The following is a 23,035-nucleotide window of genomic DNA, read 5'->3' on the forward strand; positions in this document are numbered from 1 at the left end:
GCTTCCCGCAGCATAACGGCCCTTCGGCAATATCCTTCACTTATCCGACCCTTCGCCTGCCCGAAGTAGCAACGCTGACTCCAGAACTGGTGCGGCACGCTCCGGTCTGATCCCGGAGCAAATCGGAGACCGGGAACTGCCCCGTTCGCCACTCCCGTCCTGCGGCCTGTGCCTGACTGGCTGCACCGGCCTTGAGTGCGGAGGGGATCCCGGCGGAAGTACACCCTGTCCGGGTTCGGCGGAGTGGATGCCCCCCGCCCTTCTCCCCCCCCTCCCTTGTGGCTAATCGGCGTGGGTCTCTCCAGCCCTATAAGTTACACTTGGCGGCCCCTGGGTATCAGCGCCACCCTGCACTGCTGGACCGGGCGGTCTGAGGGAGAGATCAGCGGACTACGCGGTCCGCGACCCTGCGACGCCGGTGGCCGCCATCTTGGATACACGGCCGGCACATATCTCCGGAGACCAGACGGCTTGAACTGAGGGAGGTGAGGTCTCTATGAGTGAGCGCCTGTATTTAACACCCCGCCGAGGATTGAGGAGAGAGGGACGCTGCCCTAAGCCCCTGACCCCTGGCACGTCTGCCCGCGGTAAATCCGGCAGGGAGGGACTAGCGCCTGGAAGACGCGCGACACCCCCCCACGCTGAGGACGCCACACCATAGGTACTGAGGCACATCAACCGGCTCTGAGGTGAGGAGTTTACCACCACTCCGACGTCATTGCACCTTGAAGGTCGCTTGGCCCTGCACGATATGTTCATTTGAAACTTGCGTTCTGTCAGCGAGTGAGGGGGCAGACCGCTGTGCCACGCCAACGGGACATTCTCTGGCCAGGCAGTGGTTGGCCGGGTGTAGGACACTCTACTGAACACTGTAGCCACAGTCCGGTCTATAGCTGGGGACGCTGTGTGGAGCGGTCTGGGGTCTTGCACCGGCTCAGACGGACCTGATTGTATACCCCGCCCCGGACCTACGGAATCAGCCCCGCGGCTAATTGAAGTGTGGTGCCGCAGGGACCGCTATACCAGGCCCCCCACATAATCCAGACGTCCCACGCCATGGCGGGCAAGGGGACCAGGAGCAACTCGACGCAGGCTAAACTAGATAAATTCGCCTACTCACAGCACGGACACCCCCAGGCGAGTGGGCGACATTCTGTGGGCTCTCCTCCGGACGCGGACGGGGCCAGAAAAGTGACTCTGGAAGATGTAATGAGAACCCTCACGGCGGTGCAGACGACGGTGGGGTCCATCTCCTCAGAAGTCACCCTGTTGCGGGCGGACCTCCAGAAAATGGCGGAAAGGGTGTCCCAGGTTGAGGTGGTAACGAAAGCGCTGGTGGACGACACTTCAGACTTACAAGCAGCAATGGAGCGCATGGAAAAGGTCAATAAACAACTTCAGGAAAAGCTCGACGACCAAGAAGGACGCTCCAGGAGGAACAACGTACGCATCCTTGGCCTGCCGGAATCAGAGGGGAAGGGTGCGATGGACTTGTACGTCGAGGACCTCATCAAAAATGTACTGCGACCGAAGGGCCTATCTAACTTCTTCTCGGTCGAAAGGGCGCACCGAGTACCTGGCGGAACGCCCAAACCTGGGGCTGCACCGAGACCTGTACTGGCCAGGCTTTTTAATTTTAGAGACAGAGACGCAATCCTGCAGACGGCCAGGAATTCACCGCCTGTAAAGATCCAGAACTCGACTTTGGCCTTCTTTCCGGACTACACGGCGGAGGTGGCCAGGCGCCGGAAATCCTTCACTGAGATCAAAAAGGCCCTGCGCGATAAAGGACTGCAGTACTTGAAGCTGTTCCCCGCCAAACTGCGGATTGTGGCCGAGGGAAAGACTTGGTTCTTCGACAACCCGGAGGTGGCACGAGACTGGCTCGACGGATGGCGACAGGTGGGGCTTCCCCGGCGCCCACGAAGAGACCGACAAGATCACCGCGGCGGCGACCCGGCGGAGCAGAGGCCCGTGGACTCTCCGCACGGAGAGGGTGAAGCGGAACTGGGATCGGATCTGGAAAGAGACCCATTTGATTCGGGACAGCCGGCTGCCATTTGAGCATAGCGTTGCCGACTCATTCGCGCCTTTGGAACATATTGAACTCTGGAGTTGGCGGAGCTGAGTAGGGTAGGCATTGGCCGGTGCCTGTAGGGGACTCACCGACCCCACGTGCAAGTAAGATAGTTGGGGACCGGATTAAGCACTCTGCCAAGTTGGGGATGCGGGCGGGGAATTGTCCGTGGTGCAGGGGAGCAGGGAGGTGGGAGGGAAGAGGGCTTCGGTTGTTCTTGTTTTTGTTCTTTGTATACACGTTTTTGGTTTTAGTCATCACTCACTTCACATATCATGCATCCATCCTAGATGGCGGCTCGCTCCTTGACAACGTCACACGCTACCCACGCTCTGAAGCCACCCTGGGCCATAGCTTACTCCTCGTTGTCTCCGCGCTGGTCACCAACACATTGCTGGGGTTACCCCCGACACGATCCCATGGCTGATTTCCTTCAGACACTGCCCGCCAGAAACACCGCGGTAACGATGGGGGTGCCCCCTCTGCGCATGCTCACATGGAACGTCAGGGGGTTGGGTGACAAAATAAAGAGGGGCCTAGTGCTGCAGGCTATTAAGCGACGGGGCCCAGATTTGGTTCTACTCCAGGAAACGCACCTTACGGGTACCACCTGCAAAGCGCTTGATAGGCGCGGTTACAAGATGGTGACGCATGCAGATTTTACATCAGGGTCCAGGGGGACGGGAATACTTCTGAAGAAGTCGTCACCCTTTATACTCACGCACCACACTACAGACGACCAGGGGTGCTTCGCAGCGATCCATGGCCAATGGGAGGGTACACCGCTTAATGTGGTATCAGTATACATTCCCCCGGCATTACACTCTGTGACGTTACCTGCACTGGGTAGATTCCTGCTGGACCTTCCTGAGGGTGACACGATTATAGGGGGGGACCTGAATGCCATCATGGACTCGGCGTTGGACGCCTTTCCCACTAGGGCCCGCTCAAGGGGTTCTTCACCGCTTCCTGACTTTTTGGAAGCGTTAGGCATTGTAGATATATGGCGGCATCTGCGCCCCACAGCCACCCAGTACACCTTTTACTCTGCGGTCCACAATAGCCTGTCTCGCATTGACTACTTTTTGTTCCTGGGGGGAGGATTGGGCAGGGCCGACACGATCGACATTCTACCCAGGGGTATATCTGACCACTCACCAGTCACTCTCACCCTTACTACTGGGGAACACAAATGCGCAAGGATCTACCCCATCTATCCGAATTATTTAAAAGTTCCTAAATTAAGACGGAAATTGAAACTAGCAACGACGCAATACTTTGCGGAGAATGGTGGCTCAGTATCCTCCCCGTCGATTCTGTGGGAGGCCTACAAGACCGTCCTGCGAGGGGTGGCGATCACAGCTATTACGGGTCACAAGCGTGACTCCCGGAAGGAACTCACGGAACTAGAATTAGCCCTCCACGAAGCCAACACGGCGCACATGACGGACCCTTCCCCGGTCAAGACGCACACGCTCAAATTACGACAGCAGCAATACCAGGCGCACCTGAGAACGACCGAGAAGGGATACATGGCAAACGCCAAACATAGGATTTACGAAGTAGGCGACAAGGCGGGGAAAATGCTGGCATGGCTGGATAGAAGAGAGGGAGGCGCGAAGGGAATTAAGAGACTCGTTAGTACGGACGGCAGCTTCATAACACACCCAGAAGACATAGTGCACGCGTTGGCGCGTCATTTCCACACAATCTACACACCGGAACACGCCGTCACTGCCCAACTGGCGGCGGCATCGCTGGAGGGCATTGTCCTCCCCGGCGTACAGCCGGAGGCTGCGCAGGAGTTAGAAGCGGATCCCTCGGAAGAGGAAATCCAGTTGGCAATACATTCACTGCAATCGGGCAAAGCCCTGGGACCTAACGGCCTTCCGGTGGAATGGTACAAATCAATGGCATCTGACCTCAGTGGTCCCCTGCGGGACATGTACCTGGACAGTAGGGACCGGGCTGAACTACCGTTGGATCAACGTACAGCCACGATAGTGGCTATACCTAAGCCGGGTAAACCCCCGGAAGTCTGCACCTCATATCGCCCGATTTCATTGTTAAATGTGGAAGCCAAAATACTGGCTAAACTTCTGGCCAGCCGCCTGATGCCACACTTGAATACCCTGATCCACCCCGACCAGTCGGGCTTTATGCCCCATAGGAGCACGGCACTGAACCTCAGGAGAGTTCATGGGGTAATGGCAAGATCTCACCTTCTCACTGAGAGGGCGGTGATCCTTTCCCTAGATGCGAAAATGGCTTTCGACCTAGTGGAATGGGAATACCTCTTTGAGGTGCTTGCACGTGTGGGCTTTGGACCGAAATATATAGCCTGGATACGGCTATTATATACTAATCCAGTGGCACAGGTGATATCTAATGGCCACACCTCCCCGACGTTCCCATTGAGCAGAGGTACTCGACAGGGGTGTCCTTTATCGCCCCTGCTTTTCGCTTTAGTGCTGGAGCCTTTAGCTATCCTGATCAGACACACGCCCTTGTTTAGAGGCATTCAGTGGGAGGAGGGGTGGGAGGACAAGATCTCCCTTTATGCCGACGATATGCTTATTTACATGGTCGAACCTGATAGTGGCATCCCAGCCCTCCTAGACATTTGCAACACACATGGGGAAACTTCGGGCTATACCCTTAACTGGTCCAAATCCATAATCTACACACTAAAGGGCCCGGCGCCGAACCTACCGACCGACTGCCCTCTGGCGGAGCCGGTGACCTCCTTCAGGTACTTGGGCATTAACATTGTGCCCTCTGAAACAGATTTCTTCACTAGCAACCTAAAACCGCCACTAGACCGACTGCGAGCTGATGTTAGACACTGGGCGACCCTGCCCCTCACCATCTTGGGGCGCGCAGCCTTATTCAAGATGATGGCACTCCCCAGATTTTTGTATGTGCTGGAAAACACCCCGCATCTTGTCCCCCCACGTTACTTCACACAGATAGCGGCGTTGGTCTCCGCTCTCCTATGGAGCAATGGTACAGCACGAATAGCTTACGACAAATTGGTTAAAAGTTGGTATGAGGGGGGAATAGCACTTCCCAACATTCAGATGTATTACTGGGCGGCTCAACTTAAAATAATTAACCAATGGATCCACGCCCCGAGACACGACCCGGCGTACAGGGCGGATTGGGCACAATTGGGGTCGGACTCCATGCTGTCGGTACTGTATAATAAACCGCAAATTAAACGTCTATGCGGCCCGACGCGGCATACTGCTACCCTTTGGCATACAGCACAGGCGCGACTGGGCTGGACGGGCAAGATAACCAAAATGACACCTCTGTGGGACACGAAATCACTGGGCAACCTTAGAACCTGCAAGGGCTTCACACAATGGGACCGAATAGGTATCTCCACGGTGGGGGACCTTTGGGAGGGGGACACAGTGGTACCGTTCTCACAACTTCAACAGCACTATGACCTCAGACCCACTGAAATGTTTCGCTATGTCCAAATTAGACACGCGCTGCTCCAAGCGATACCGCAGGACACTGCTCTGCCGGAATCCTCGCCGCTTGAAGACAGACTGTTAACGGAGTATATGCACCAGGCGCCACATCCCTCACCTACAAAAAATTAATCAACAACTTAAAAGACCCCACGGCGAAACTTAAGGAAAGATGGGAGGGGGAGATAGGTATGATCGATGACTCAGAGTGGAATGAGGCCTTGGCTTCACCGAAAGAAATAGGCATTTCAGCCAAATTTAGACTGGTACAACTAAAAATCTTACATCGCATTTACTACACCAGGACACTGCTCCATAAAATACATAGAGCGCCCAATCCCTTTTGCTTGCGGGGTTGCGGGGAGGAGGGAACACTGTTCCACACACTCTGGGACTGCCCCGGGATACAGGGATACTGGACACAGGTTATGCGCACCATATCCCAGGCACTTGGGATTTCCATTATGCCAGACCCGCGTAAATGCCTTCTGAACATTTGGGACCCCAATGACCTGAACAGATATGGTATCATATGGGCCACACTTGCCATGACAGTAGCAAAACGTGATCTTGCACAGAAATGGGGGGCTCCGGAGGTGCCCACTGTGGACAGATGGGCTGCAAACATGGACTGCCTGATGGTTACGGAACGAGCTGTGTATGTCCTTCGGGCAGCCCCGAAAAAATGGGATAAAGTGTGGACAAACTGGAATGTTTATAGGGGGGACATCTGTGAGCCCTTGCCGGAGGATGATGACCTGGATTCTAATGGGGAGGAGGAGTGATGGCTAAGATGGAGAATTATGCCTTGCGATCTTAATTGTGATGACAAGGGGGTTTCGTAGCGATGTGTCCAGTCACAGGGGCGAGGGAGCGTGGTTGGGTGAGGAGAAGTACGCAAACTACTTAGGAGTGATGACACCAAGTTGGGGTATGGGGGGGAAATGTTTCTTAAAATGTTCCACAACTGTTTCGTAGGTTGGGCACCATAACACTGCTACTTTACTAGTAAAGCTCAGTAGTAATACCTAATTGATGTATGGACTTACAAGTATAGGCTTTAGACAGACAAATTGTGATTGTGTCATAACAGAAATGTTACTGAAGGTGATTTTGTTTTACTGTTCCGTAAACCTGACTATGCCGAGTATATGTATTGTTTTAAAAAAAAAAAAGAAATGGAACATTTTGAAATACTACGCTCCATAACATAAGGCATTTTTTTTTTATCCCAAAGAAGTAAAAAGAAAAAACTAAATTTTTAAAATATAACAAAACCTAAAATATACACCCCTACACCCCCCTTTAAAAAATTTTTTTTTTAAACTTTCTAACAACTTTTCTTTGACCTTGCGTCACAAGTTATTTTCTAACTAAACAAAATTTCTTCGACCTTGTGTCATCTAACAAAATTTCTTCAGCCTTTTGCCAAAAATATAGAAACCACAAATTTTAACAGATAAGTTCTTCAATCATTGTCACTGTTTTCCTCAACCTCCTCCTGACTGCTACTGTTGATTTCAATAACAGGAGGTATTATTAGGTAGGTCCACTCAGGAGATCTATATTTCTGATTTGGTCTCAAAACTCTTTTCGTCTTTCTAGTCACTACTTCTATTTTTCTTCCCTTTTCTAGTTTCCTATCAGGATCCTCCTGACTAGTAATCTCGTTCACCTGCTCCTTTGATCTCTTAATTAACCTGACTCTCAACCCTCCATTTTCATTTGGCCAGGCCTCACCCTTTTTCAAAATTTTCCTTTTTGGCTCAGTCACATTAGATTCTGTTTTCCAAGATCTCTTTTTCACACCTTCTCTTTGACAATCTTCATCGTTTTCTTCAGAATCACTGTCAGAAATTTCAATTCTTGACTCAGGATCTTTTCTAATCGGCAGTCTCACTCCGTTAGGAACTATACTCTGTCTTCCATCACTGGTACTTGGCAATTCGTCTTCCTCCTCCTCTTCAATTACCTTCAACTTCCCAGTTTCTGATTTCTTGTTCCTTCTTCCAGAGTTCGTTTTCTGCTTTTCGATACTCTCCTGGTCAGAAATTTCTATTATTTCAACTTCTTTTCCTTTGATTTTATCAGTTTCTTTTATTCCATTTGCTTCATCACCAGACTCTTCTGCTGAATTCTTTTCTAGCAGGTCTTCATCATTTTCAGAGTCTATTTCAATGATTTCCAAATCCTTTCTGGTCAGATTTCCATTTACAGGTACATTTTCCAGATGTCGACCTCCCTGTCGATCTTCAATATCTGGAATTTCTTCACCTTCTACTTCAGAATCTGAATCAGCTGTTGTATCACTCTCTTCATCAGAATTTTCAGGTGTAGGTATCAGAATAGTATGACTTGGATGAATCCACCTTTTAATTCCTCTACACTTCACTGCATTCGTTGTAACTAGGAACCTGTCTAGGCTTCTGCCATCTTGGTACCAGACAATTTCTTCTTCGATGAACTTTTGTTCTGACCCAATCTCCAGGTCTCAGATCATGCGTTAGCACTTTGTCTTTCGACTGTACTTCAGTTCCAACCTGATCAGACACAGAAGCCACGACGTCAGATAACCGTTTGCAATATTCCAAAATTGCACTGTCATTAATGCTCAACAGTTTTCCTACAGGTACAAAAGCTTGTCTCATGACTCTGCCCATGATAATATCATGTGGACTCAAACCTGTCTTTTTATCAGGTGTACTTCTTAGAGACATTAAAACAAGTGGAAGAGCATCTGTCCACTTTATACCTGTATCTAGACACATTTTTCCAATTCTGTTTTTTATTGTGCCATTAATCTGCTCAACAACTCCAGATGCCTCTGGTCTGTATGCACAATGCAACTTCTGCTCAATGTTTAATGCTTCACAAATCAAACTCAACAATCTGTTGTCAAAATGTCCCCCTCTATCACTCTCAATGGTCACAGGGAATCCATACCTAGGGATTATCTCACGTAAAAGTAACTTTGCTACAGTGGTTGAATCATTGTGACATGTGGGGAATGCTTCCACCCATCTTGAAAACAGACACACAATCACTAAGACATATTTTAACCTGTTATGTCTGGGCATGTTTATGAAATCCATCTGTAACCTGGTGAAAGGACCACCCTCCCGACCTATGGTTCCAGTTCCCACAACTGATTTCCTGTTTGGGTTCATTTGTTGACAGACCAGACACCTTTGGCAAAGAGATTCTGCAATTGTTCTGAATTTGGTATTAAACCATGTTTCTTTAAAAAGCCTAATCATTGAATCCCTTCCAATATGACCAGGACCATGATACAATCTAGCCATGTCAGCAATCATGCAATTTGGTAAAACTACCCTGCCATCTTTGTAAGTCCAAATTCCATCCTCATCTCGTTGTCTGCATTCTGCCTTTAACCATGTGTTTTTCTCTTCATCATCAGCTTCATTTTGTAAATCTCTAATTTCCTGCCATGTCTCAACAATTGATGTTAGCATCAGTGAATTCGAAACAAAAACTCTGTTTTTTCCCCGATTAATTGCATAATTATTTCTTGCGCAATACTTTGCAACTTCATCTGCATAAGCATTGCCTCTGGTAATGAAATCCTCACCTTTTTTGTGTGCTGCGCATTTTACGACAGCAATCTCTTTTGGTAACTGTATGCCATCATTTAATCTCTTAATGTACACTGCATTTTTAATTGGTGACCCTGCTGAAGTTAAATAGCCTCTCTGATACCAAAGCTGTCCATAATCATGCACAACTCCGTATCCGTATTGGCTGTCAGTAATTATGGTAATTCTCATATCTTTTGCCAATTCACAAGCACGAATCAAAGCAATCAATTCAGCCACTTGTGCTGAACGAATTCCTTCAAGACATGATGCTTCTTCAACATCTGCCACTGTGCAGACTGAGTATGCTGCTTTTAAAACGCCTCCCTCTGATCTCAGACAGGAGCCATGTACAAAGTAGACAAAATCTGATTCAGGCAAAGGTTCATCTTTAATGTCTTGCCTTGGCTTGGTGCAGTATTCCATAACATCCAAGCACTCATGCTCCACATCGTTTTCATCAGTTATTTCAGTATCAGGTAACAGTGTGGAAGGATTTAAATTCACACACCTTGCAATTGATACATTATCTGCTCCCAGAATAATCTTCTCGTATTTTGTCAACCTGTTACTTGTCAGGTGTTGTGTCTTACTCCTTGTTAGAAGAATTTCAACTGAATTGGGAACATAGACTTTTACAGGGAACCCCATTATGATTCCTTCACTCTGTTCAAGGCTTATGCTTGTAGCAGCAACTGCTTTCAAGCAACCGGGTAAGGCTTTTGCAACAGGATCAAGAACTGCTGAGAAGTAGGCAATAGGTTTTCTCAGATTCTCATGTCTCTGTATTAACACAGACAATGCACAACCTTCCCTTTCACTGCAATACAGCTCAAACCCTTTCTCATAGTCTGGCATGCCCAGAGCTGGAGCTTCACACAGACTTCTTTTTAATTTCTCAAAAGCCTCCAACTCAGTTTCAGTAAGAACAATTGGATCTTTTACATCCGCTTTTGTCAATTTCTGCAGTGGTTTTGCAATTACTGAAAATCCATTTATCCATTGACGACAGTAACCAACCATTCCTAGAAACATTCTGACCTGTCTTTGTGTTCTTGGAGGTTGCATTGCTAGAATCATTTTGATTCTCTCAATTGTCACCTGTCTCATCCCTTTTGCAATTCTATGGCCAAGATATTTTACTTCTTGTTTACAAAATTGCAACTTTGCAGGAGACACTTTATGTCCCTCATCTGCCAGTTGATTCAAAAGAGTGATTGTATCTGTCACACACCTTTCTCTTGTTTTTGCTGCAATTAACAGATCGTCAATGTACTGTACCAATGTCGATCTGCCAGGTAGATTTAAATCCTCCAATGATCTTTTCAACAGCTCATTAAAGATAGAAGGACTCTCTGTATACCCCTGAGGAATTCTACACCATGCGAGGGTCCTACTCTGGAACCTGAAAGCAAAGATTTCCTGGCTCTCTGGATGCAATGGAACAGTAAAGAACGCATTGCAAAGATCAATGACAGTATACCATTCTGCATCATGTGGAATCTGATATAAAATAACTGCTGGGTTTGGAACAACTGGACAGCAAGGAACCACAATTTGGTTAATCTTTCTCAAATCTTGAACAATTCTGTACGTTCAATTTGGCTTTTTGATTCCCGTAATCGGTGAATTACAAGGACTGCTCTCAATTTCTTTCAAAACACCTTGCTTAATGAATTTCTCAATCACAGGAATAACACCCTCAATTGTTTCTGCTTTCATTTTGTACTGCGGAACGTTTGGAAATTCTATTCCCTGCTTCACTGTAATTTTGACTCGATCGACATGTTTCATCAGACCCATCTCATTTCCTGTCAAATCCCAAATCTCTGTTTTGACTGTCTTTTTAAGTTCTTCTGGTAAATTTTCTTTTTCAAATGCAGGAAATAATTTTGTTTCTTCTCCCTCCACTAACAACATTGTCATTCTATACAAAGCATCTTCCTCCATTGTTTGTAATTCAACTCCTCCAGGAGAACAATATATTCTACAATTCATTTTGCACAATATATCTCTCCCCAACAAATTAACTGGACTACTGTTGCAAACCACAAATCTGTGTTTGTCTTTAAAGTTTCCAATTTCAACTGGCACTGGATCAGTTAGATCCGTTTTAATTTGCTGATTACTTACTCCGACTACTTGGATGGTATCCCCAGAGAGAGGTAGGTTTTCAATTTCCACTGATCTAACAGTAGAACGGGTAGCACCAGTGTCCACTAGAAAAGTAATATCAACATCATTTACTTTCCCATTTACAAATGGACCAGACTGGTCAACCTCAAGAGGGGCTCCAATAACACACTCTTCCCCCTCTCTTGGGCACCGTCAGAAGCAGTCATCAGAATCGCTTCCTTGATTTTCTGTTAACAAAAATTTACCTGAAACATTCTGCGCATTTTGTCTTTGAATCCTTTTTACCTGATCATCTCCTTCAAATCCCACACCTGGATTATATTTTTGACCTCCCCCAGAATTTGGAAATGGGGGCTGCGGAAATTGATTCTGCTGTTGAGTCAACTGATGCTGTAGCTGTCGCTGAATACTCAGATCATTAAGTTGACGTTGTAGCTGTAGCTGTTGCTGCAGATCAACATCATTCTGCATCTGTGGGTTTAATAACGGATTTTTAAAATTTCTGGATGGGTTTTTGCACTCACTTTTCCAGTGTCCAATTTCGCCGCAATTAAAACAAGGCAATTTCTGTTTTAGTTCCTCAACTTTAGCATTATATCTTGGTTTATTATTACTAAATTTAAATTTTCCTTGGCCCTGATTCTGGTTCTGATTCTGAACAAAGTTCTGATTTTTATTTTCAAGACTGGCAATTTGCTGCTCAGCCACTTTCACTTGTGCCCACATCGCCTTCTCCTTTAGCTTCTTTTGTTTCACTTCTAACTCATCACTGCAGTATTTTGCTTTTCTCAGGATATCATCAACTGAAAGTGATTGCCATCCGACAATATTATTCCTGATCATTTCTCCAACCTCTGGTCTAAGGCCGTAAACAAATCTGTATATGAAATGGCTCATATCCTTTTCATCTAGTTTTTCATAACCACTGTATTGTTTGAAAACCAATAGTAATCTTTCATAAAATGAATGAACTGACTCTTTTGGTTCCTGATTTGTTCTGTCTATTTTAACCCAATCAACTTCCTTTGGGGCAATCTTTTGTTTTAACCAGTAAATCACTTTTCCGTAAAAATCCATGACAATTGGAGTTAGGAGCACATGTTTCTTTAATTCGCTCCAGTTCCTCTTTTGGCCAACCCACAGCAATTTTACATTCTGTCCAAAGATCAGATGGGACTACAATGTAAAAAAATCCATCCAGATCAATCCACAAAACTTTCGAAACCTTGATGAACCTGTCTACCTGTCGATACCATTCAACAGGTTTCTCTCTCAATCGAGGGAAATCATTCGTGAACAGTAAAATATCCTGTCTCGACCAAGGGACATGAACGTACCCTCCACCTGCAATTTCTCTCATTGGAAACTGTTTTGACAATTTTTCCAATTTTTCATCTTCCTTCTTTCTTGTCCACTTCACTCTCCATTTACTCAACTCACCTAACTTTTTGATGTAAGCAATCAAATCTTTTATGTGCATTATTCTTCCCACTGTGTTTAAATTTTCAATGTCTCTCACTGTAAAATCTAATCTATAGTGTTTTCCAAAATGTTTCTGTTTACTCAAATCAATTTCCAGTTCACATGCCAGTTCTTCCAACTGATCATATTTATTCTTTGTTTTCCATTGAATGCTTTTGCAGATGAACAGGAGTTCATCATCACGATAACATTTTAGACTGTCAGAACCAATAGTGCCAATTATTAATTCCTCCAAGTTTGCTTTTAATTTTGCAACATCAAGTTTTGAATTAGATCCTCTTTTTTCAGAAGTCTCAGTATCAGAATCTGCACCCATTGGTGATTTATGAAAAGAACCTTCATTGAAAGTCAAATCAGGCATTCTTATGTTCTCTCTATTGCTTTCATTTAAATCCGAATAAAGTTTTTCAGCAACTTTTTGAATTTCTGCATTTAAAGGAATCGTTAAGCCTGTGTTGTTGTTTTCTTTCTTTTCAAAAATAGGTTGAACAGGACCAGTTGTTACTGGAACTGTCACTGCTTCCATGCTTTTTGTTATTTGTCGAATTAATTCTTCCTTTGATCGTAAATATTCTAAAGTATTTACATCTTCCTCATCTCTGTCAGTTCTCATTACATTTTTAGGAGCTTCCCTTTCTTTTGGAGTTATTGAAAAATGTCTGCTTCCATTATAAACACTGGAATTTGTTCCTGCTTCTAATCTTTCTAAAGTTTCAAAAGAATCAGAATTATCTGGGTACAATTTTGAAGCCTCAATAATTGGAGGTACACTTGGTGTGGTTCCAGTAGAAACCATCGGAGTAGACCAAGAATGAGGTGGTCTCAAAGGTTCATTCTTTTTATTTGAAGTAAAAATTTCTTCTAAAACTGCATCCTCAGATTCACTTTCTGTGATCACATTATTTTTTCTTTTCAGCTCTTTTTCCACCTGGAGACCCTAAAACCATTTCTCTAATTAAATAGAGGCCATCACACATATCTCCCTGTCTCCACATTCGCATTCTATCTTCATGCGTTTCCCTTCTATAACTTGGTGTTTTCGAAGGCCTTTTAATCCCACTTGCTTCCCTTTGAAGTTGAACCATCTCATCTTCCCACTCAACTAGAGCTTCAAATTGAGTCGGTCTAGGCTTTGGTACAAGAGCTGACATCCTTTCTCTCAAATTTCTTAAAATTTTCATATTAAATAAACCATCGTCCGGCCAAGCCAAAATGCCGTTGTCCTTTGTATAATGTTTCCAAACATCAAACCACAAAACAGTATGATAACCATATTCACCTTCCATATACGCTGCAGGTGTTTTGTATTTATGAAGTAATTTACCACCTCGTGTTTTTATTTTCTTGTCAGGTGAAATAAAACATTTTAACTTTTAAATTCATTGTGGGCTTTTTCTCAACATGTTTAAAATAATAACTCATTTTTCAAATCATATCCGCTTAGTGGAAATGATCGTAAATTATTTCCTGGTTGTTCCGTTACACCAGCCAATCCGTGCGCGAAACACACCAACAAGCCAATCAGGGTTGAGCTACGTCACCACCTTGCTCAACCAATAGAAAAAGTGCTTTCTCGAAGAACCAATCAGCTTACAGCTCGTCAGAGACACAAGAGCCAATCAGAACTAAGCATGGGCGTAAAATCCGCTCCGCTCGCGGATTTTTCGGATTTTCGGCAAATTCGCAATCCGCGAACTCTCGCGAATTTGTCGAAAATTCGTGAATTCGCTCGCGGCGGATTTTTTGCTTGGTGATACAATATTGCGGCGAGCGGCGTGGTTCACGCCGTTCACTTTCCGTCATTCAGCGTTTGCCGAGTTGTTTTTCTCGATCATATTTTGCGAGTGCTGCGCCATTTTGGATCTTGCTGCGGGATCCCGCGGGAGTTTGGCGCCCGCGAATACGTAATCGCGGCTTGCCACCTTGCACAGCACGCCTCGCGAGAGTTCGCAATTGCGAACACGTAGTTGCGGGGGAAAGGAACAATCTCGCACTCGCGAAATAGAGATTTAGCAATTCTGCACAAGAAATCCACCAGCAAACAGGATAAACCTTCAGAAAATGATGATTTTTATCAGAATCACTCCTCAGGTTGACATTTGCATGGCCTTTTTTTTTGCAAGGAGTCCATTTTTTGGGGGGGGAGGAAGGAAGTGCCCCACAGTCTCCAACTTCCTGTTCCTGTCCAGCAGGCTCCTCCCAGTGCTTTCTTCATGTGCTGGTCACTTTCATTTGGACCTTGACCTGGAAGGATTACTTTTTGTGGGTGCTGCTGGATATTTGGATTTGAGGCCTTTCTGACTTTCTTTGGATCACTTTTGGATTAGAAATCAACTTTCACAAGTAAGTTTGTTTGGGGCATTACAGTTGCTGCAACTACAATTTTGGAACTTTTTCAGAACATTAAATAAAATATATTGTGGGTAGCCACAGTATCCAGTAGGACCAGTGTTGGTTAGGGGTGCATGATACAACTGTTTTGTTGAATTTAAACACCATTGAGGCCATGAATGGGCTTGGATTGTGCTGATTTTTGTTGTTTTTGTCGTTTTTTGGGGCTGCTGGTGGGGCCCTTTGCCCAGGGGTGGTGAGTGTTGCATGGGCCCAGTCTTTCTGTGGGGTGTCCTCTTGAATTTAAACACCATTGAGGCCATGGATGGGCTGGGATTGTGCTGTTTTTTGTCGTTTTTTTGGGGCTGCTGGTGTGGCCTTTTGCCCAGGGGTAGTGGTGCATGGACTGAGTGTGCCTGTGGGGTCTCACTCTCTTTAAGGTAAACATCCTGGATGGCATTGGATTGTGGTGATTTTTGGGTGTTTTTCTGTTTTTTTGGGGTGTACTGTTGATGTGGACTGGCCATGTGGGTGGTGGTGGTGGCCATCTTGAGTGCTGGCTGGTACAGGCAACATGTGCTTGGGGTGCAAGGGGCCATTTTGAAGAGAGGCAGTGTCTGAGGCCTGCACTTATTTAGCCTACTTTTCATCCATTATCCCCAGGGGTAGTGAGTGTTGCATGGGCCTAGTCTCTCTGTGGGGTGTCTTCTTGAATTTAAACACCATTGAGGGCATGGATGGGCTAGGATTGTGCTGAATTTTGTGGTTTTTGTCGTTTTTTGGGGCTGCTGGTGGGGCCCTTTGCCCAGGGGTGGTGAGTGTTGCATGGGCCCAGTCTTTCTGTGGGGTGTCCTCTTGAATTTAAACACCATTGAACCATGGATGGGCTGGGATTGTGCTGTTTTTTGTGTTTTTTGTCGTTTTTTTGGGGCTGCTGGTGTGGCCTTTTGCCCAGGGGTAGTGGTGCATGGACTGAGTGTGCCTGTGGGGTCTCACTCTCTTTAAGGTAAACATCCTGGATGGCATTGGATTGTGGTGATTTTTGGGTGTTTTTTTGTTTTTTTGGGGTGTACTGTTGATGTGGACTGGCCATGTGGGTGGTGGTGGTGGCCATCTTGAGTGCTGGCTGGTACAGGCAACATGTGCCTGGGGTGCAAGGGGCCATTTTGAAGAGAGGCAGTGTCGAGGCCTGCACTTATTTAGCCTACTTTTCATCCATTATCCCCAGGGGTAGTGAGTGTTGCATGGGCCTAGTCTTTCTGTGGGGTGTCTTCTTGAATTTAAACACCTTTGAGGGCATGGATGGGCTAGGATTGTGCTGAATTATGTGGTTTTTGTCGTTTTTTGTGGCTGCTGGTGGGGCCCTTTGCCCAGGGGTGGTGAGTGTTGCATGGGCCCAGTCTTTCTGTGGGGTGTCCTCTTGAATTTAAACACCATTGAGGCCATGGATGGGCTGGGATTGTGCTGTTTTTTGTGTTTTTTGTCGTTTTTTTGGGGCTGCTGGTGTGGCCTTTTGCCATGGGGTAGTGGTGCATGGACTGAGTGTGCCTGTGGGGTCTCACTCTCTTTAAGGTAAACATCCTGGATGGCATTGGATTGTGGTGATTTTTGGGTGTTTTTCTGTTTTTTTGGGGTGTACTGTTGATGTGGACTGGCCATGTGGGTGGTGGTGGTGGCCATCTTGAGTGCTGGCTGGTACAGGCAACATGTGCTTGGGGTGCAAGGGGCCATTTTGAAGAGAGGCAGTGTCTGAGGCCTGCACTTATTTAGCCTACTTTTCATCCATTATCCCCAGGGGTAGTGAGTGTTGCATGGGCCTAGTCTTTCTGTGGGGTGTCTTCTTGAATTAAAACACCATTGAGGGCATGGATGGGCTAGGATTGTGCTGAAATTTGTGGTTTTTGTCATTTTTTGGGGCTGCTGGTGGGGCCCTTTGCCCAGGGGTGGTGAGTGTTGCATGGGCCCAGTCTTTCTGTGGGGTGTCCTCTTGAATTTAAGCACCATTGAGGCCATGGATGGGCTGGGATTGTGCTGTTTTTTGTCGTTTTTTTGGGGCTGCTGGTGTGGCCTTTTGCCCAGGGGTAGTGGTGCATGGACTGAGTGTGCCTGTGGGGTCTCACTCTCTTTAAGGTAAACATCCTGGATGGCATTGGATTGTGGTGATTTTTGGGTGTTTTTCTGTTTTTTTGGGGTGTACTGTTGATGTGGACTGGCCATGTGGGTGGTGGTGGTGGCCATCTTGAGTGCTGGCTGGTACAGGCAACATGTGCTTGGGGTGCAAGGGGCCATTTTGAAGAGAGGCAGTGTCTGAGGCCTGCACTTATTTAGCCTACTTTTCATCCATTATCCCCAGGGGTAGTGAGTGTTGCATGGGCCTAGTCTCTCTGTGGGGTGTCTTCTTGAATTTAAACACCATTGAGGGCATGGATGGGCTAGGATTGTGCTGAATTTTGTGGTTTTTGTCGTTTTTTGGGGCTGCTGGTGGGGCCCTTTGCCCAGGGGTGGTGAGTGTTGCATGGGCCCAGTCTTTCTGTGGGGTGTCCTCTTGAATTTAAACACCATTGAGGCCATGGATGGGCTGGGATTGTGCTGTTTTTTGTGTTTTTTGTAGTTTTTTTGGGGCTGCTGGTGTGGCCTTTTGCCATGGGGTAGTGGTGCATGGACTGAGTGTGCCTGTGGGGTCTCACTCTCTTTAAGGTAAACATCCTGGATGGCATTGGATTGTGGTGATTTTTGGGTGTTTTTCTGTTTTTTTGGGGTGTACTGTTGATGTGGACTGGCCATGTGGGTGGTGGTGGTGGCCATCTTGAGTGCTGGCTGGTACAGGCAACATGTGCCTGGGGTGCAAGGGGCCATTTTGAAGAGAGGCAGTGTCTGAGGCCTGCACTTATTTAGCCTACTTTTCATCCATTATCCCCAGGGGTAGTGAGTGTTGCATGGGCCTAGTCTTTCTGTGGGGTGTCTTCTTGAATTTAAACACCTTTGAGGGCATGGATGGGCTAGGATTGTGCTGAATTATGTGGTTTTTGTCGTTTTTTGGGGCTGCTGGTGGGGCCCTTTGCCCAGGGGTGGTGAGTGTTGCATGGGCCCAGTCTTTCTGTGGGGTGTCCTCTTGAATTTAAACACCATTGAGGCCATGGATGGGCTGGGATTGTGCTGTTTTTTGTGTTTTTTGTCGTTTTTTGGGGCTGCTGGTGTGGCCTTTTGCCCAGGGGTAGTGGTGCATGGACTGAGTGTGCCTGTGGGGTCTCACTCTCTTTAAGGTAAACATCCTGGATGGCATTGGATTGTGGTGATTTTTGGGTGTTTTTCTGTTTTTTTGGGGTGTACTGTTGATGTGGACTGGCCATGTGGGTGGTGGTGGTGGCCATCTTGAGTGCTGGCTGGTACAGGCAACATGTGCTTGGGGTGCAAGGGGCCATTTTGAAGAGAGGCAGTGTCTGAGGCCTGCACTTATTTAGCCTACTTTTCATCCATTATCCCCAGGGGTAGTGAGTGTTGCATGGGCCTAGTCTCTCTGTGGGGTGTTTTCTTGAATTTAAACACCATTGAAGGCATGGATGGGCTAGGATTGTGCTGAATTTTGTGGTTTTTGTCGTTTTTTGGGGCTGCTGGTGGGGCCCTTTGCCCAGGGGTGGTGAGTGTTGCATGGGCCCAGTCTTTCTGTGGGGTGTCCTCTTGAATTTAAACACCATTGAACCATGGATGGGCTGGGATTGTGCTGTTTTTTGTGTTTTTTGTCGTTTTTTTGGGGCTGCTGGTGTGGCCTTTTGCCCAGGGGTAGTGGTGCATGGACTGAGTGTGCCTGTGGGGTCTCACTCTCTTTAAGGTAAACATCCTGGATGGCATTGGATTGTGGTGATTTTTGGGTGTTTTTTTGTTTTTTTGGGGTGTACTGTTGATGTGGACTGGCCATGTGGGTGGTGGTGGTGGCCATCTTGAGTGCTGGCTGGTACAGGCAACATGTGCCTGGGGTGCAAGGGGCCATTTTGAAGAGAGGCAGTGTCTGAGGCCTGCACTTATTTAGCCTACTTTTCATCCATTATCCCCAGGGGTAGTGAGTGTTGCATGGGCCTAGTCTTTCTGTGGGGTGTCTTCTTGAATTTAAACACCTTTGAGGGCATGGATGGGCTAGGATTGTGCTGAATTATGTGGTTTTTGTCGTTTTTTGGGGCTGCTGGTGGGGCCCTTTGCCCAGGGGTGGTGAGTGTTGCATGGGCCCAGTCTTTCTGTGGGGTGTCCTCTTGAATTTAAACACCATTGAGGCCATGGATGGGCTGGGATTGTGCTGTTTTTTGTGTTTTTTGTCGTTTTTTTGGGGCTGCTGGTGTGGCCTTTTGCCATGGGGTAGTGGTGCATGGACTGAGTGTGCCTGTGGGGTCTCACTCTCTTTAAGGTAAACATCCTGGATGGCATTGGATTGTGGTGATTTTTGGGTGTTTTTCTGTTTTTATGGGGTGTACTGTTGATGTGGACTGGCCATGTGGGTGGTGGTGGTGGCCATCTTGAGTGCTGGCTGGTACAGGCAACATGTGCTTGGGGTGCAAGGGGCCATTTTGAAGAGAGGCAGTGTCTGAGGCCTGCACTTATTTAGCCTACTTTTCATCCATTATCCCCAGGGGTAGTGAGTGTTGCATGGGCCTAGTCTCTCTGTGGGGTGTCTTCTTGAATTTAAACACCATTGAGGGCATGGATGGGCTAGGATTGTGCTGAATTTTGTGGTTTTTGTCGTTTTTTGGGGCTGCTGGTGGGGCCCTTTGCCCAGGGGTGGTGAGTGTTGCATGGGCCCAGTCTTTCTGTGGGGTGTCCTCTTGAATTTAAACACCATTGAGGCCATGGATGGGCTGGGATTGTGCTGTTTTTTGTGTTTTTTGTCGTTTTTTTGGGGCTGCTGGTGTGGCCTTTTGCCCAGGGGTAGTGGTGCATGGACTGAGTGTGCCTGTGGGGTCTCACTCTCTTTAAGGTAAACATCCTGGATGGCATTGGATTGTGGTGATTTTTGGGTGTTTTTCTGTTTTTTTGGGTGTACTGTTGATGTGGACTGGCCATGTGGGTGGTGGTGGTGGCCATCTTGAGTGCTGGCTGGTACAGGCAACATGTGCTTGGGGTGCAAGGGGCCATTTTGAAGAGAGGCAGTGTCTGAGGCCTGCACTTATTTAGCCTACTTTTCATCCATTATCCCCAGGGGTAGTGAGTGTTGCATGGGCCTAGTCTCTCTGTGGGGTGTTTTCTTGAATTTAAACACCATTGAGGGCATGGATGGGCTAGGATTGTGCTGAATTTTGTGGTTTTTGTCGTTTTTTGGGGCTGCTGGTGGGGCCCTTTGCCCAGGGGTGGTGAGTGTTGCATGGGCCCAGTCTTTCTGTGGGGTGTCCTCTTGAATTTAAACACCATTGAACCATGGATGGGCTGGGATTGTGCTGTTTTTTGTGTTTTTTGTCGTTTTTTTGGGGCTGCTGGTGTGGCCTTTTGCCCAGGGGTAGTGGTGCATGGACTGAGTGTGCCTGTGGGGTCTCACTCTCTTTAAGGTAAACATCCTGGATGGCATTGGATTGTGGTGATTTTTGGGTGTTTTTTTGTTTTTTTGGGGTGTACTGTTGATGTGGACTGGCCATGTGGGTGGTGGTGGTGGCCATCTTGAGTGCTGGCTGGTACAGGCAACATGTGCCTGGGGTGCAAGGGGCCATTTTGAAGAGAGGCAGTGTCTGAGGCCTGCACTTATTTAGCCTACTTTTCATCCATTATCCCCAGGGGTAGTGAGTGTTGCATGGGCCTAGTCTTTCTGTGGGGTGTCTTCTTGAATTTAAACACCTTTGAGGGCATGGATGGGCTAGGATTGTGCTGAATTATGTGGTTTTTGTCGTTTTTTGGGGCTGCTGGTGGGGCCCTTTGCCCAGGGGTGGTGAGTGTTGCATGGGCCCAGTCTTTCTGTGGGGTGTCCTCTTGAATTTAAACACCATTGAGGCCATGGATGGGCTGGGATTGTGCTGTTTTTTGTGTTTTTTGTCGTTTTTTTGGGGCTGCTGGTGTGGCCTTTTGCCATGGGGTAGTGGTGCATGGACTGAGTGTGCCTGTGGGGTCTCACTCTCTTTAAGGTAAACATCCTGGATGGCATTGGATTGTGGTGATTTTTGGGTGTTTTTCTGTTTTTTTGGGGTGTACTGTTGATGTGGACTGGCCATGTGGGTGGTGGTGGTGGCCATCTTGAGTGCTGGCTGGTACAGGCAACATGTGCTTGGGGTGCAAGGGGCCATTTTGAAGAGAGGCAGTGTCTGAGGCCTGCACTTATTTAGCCTACTTTTCATCCATTATCCCCAGGGGTAGTGAGTGTTGCATGGGCCTAGTCTTTCTGTGGGGTGTCTTCTTGAATTAAAACACCATTGAGGGCATGGATGGGCTAGGATTGTGCTGAATTTTGTGGTTTTTGTCATTTTTTGGGGCTGCTGGTGGGGCCCTTTGCCCAGGGGTGGTGAGTGTTGCATGGGCCCAGTCTTTCTGTGGGGTGTCCTCTTGAATTTAAACACCATTGAGGCCATGGATGGGCTGGGATTGTGCTGTTTTTTGTGTTTTTTGTCGTTTTTTGGGGCTGCTGGTGTGGCCTTTTGCCCAGGGGTAGTGGTGCATGGACTGAGTGTGCCTGTGGGGTCTCACTCTCTTTAAGGTAAACATCCTGGATGGCATTGGATTGTGGTGATTTTTGGGTGTTTTTTTGTTTTTTTGGGGTGTACTGTTGATGTGGACTGGCCATGTGGGTGGTGGTGGTGGCCATCTTGAGTGCTGGCTGGTACAGGCAACATGTGCCTGGGGTGCAAGGGGCCATTTTGAAGAGAGGCAGTGTCTGAGGCCTGCACTTATTTAGCCTACTTTTCATCCATTATCCCCAGGGGTAGTGAGTGTTGCATGGGCCTAGTCTTTCTGTGGGGTGTCTTCTTGAATTTAAACACCTTTGAGGGCATGGATGGGCTAGGATTGTGCTGAATTATGTGGTTTTTGTCGTTTTTTGGGGCTGCTGGTGGGGCCCTTTGCCCAGGGGTGGTGAGTGTTGCATGGGCCCAGTCTTTCTGTGGGGTGTCCTCTTGAATTTAAACACCATTGAGGCCATGGATGGGCTGGGATTGTGCTGTTTTTTGTGTTTTTTGTCGTTTTTTTGGGGCTGCTGGTGTGGCCTTTTGCCATGGGGTAGTGGTGCATGGACTGAGTGTGCCTGTGGGGTCTCACTCTCTTTAAGGTAAACATCCTGGATGGCATTGGATTGTGGTGATTTTTGGGTGTTTTTCTGTTTTTTTGGGGTGTACTGTTGATGTGGACTGGCCATGTGGGTGGTGGTGGTGGCCATCTTGAGTGCTGGCTGGTACAGGCAACATGTGCTTGGGGTGCAAGGGGCCATTTTGAAGAGAGGCAGGGTCTGAGGCCTGCACTTATTTAGCCTACTTTTCATCCATTATCCCCAGGGGTAGTGAGTGTTGCATGGGCCTAGTCTTTCTGTGGGGTGTCTTCTTGAATTAAAACACCATTGAGGGCATGGATGGGCTAGGATTGTGCTGAATTTTGTGGTTTTTGTCATTTTTTGGGGCTGCTGGTGGGGCCCTTTGCCCAGGGGTGGTGAGTGTTGCATGGGCCCAGTCTTTCTGTGGGGTGTCCTCTTGAATTTAAACACCATTGAGGCCATGGATGGGCTGGGATTGTGCTGTTTTTTGTGTTTTTTGTCGTTTTTTGGGGCTGCTGGTGTGGCCTTTTGCCCAGGGGTAGTGGTGCATGGACTGAGTGTGCCTGTGGGGTCTCACTCTCTTTAAGGTAAACATCCTGGATGGCATTGGATTGTGGTGATTTTTGGGTGTTTTTCTGTTTTTTTGGGGTGTACTGTTGATGTGGACTGGCCATGTGGGTGGTGGTGGTGGCCATCTTGAGTGCTGGCTGGTACAGGCAACATGTGC

Source organism: Lissotriton helveticus, chromosome 8, assembly GCF_964261635.1.
Source record: "Lissotriton helveticus chromosome 8, aLisHel1.1, whole genome shotgun sequence".
NCBI lineage: Eukaryota > Metazoa > Chordata > Amphibia > Caudata > Salamandridae > Lissotriton > Lissotriton helveticus.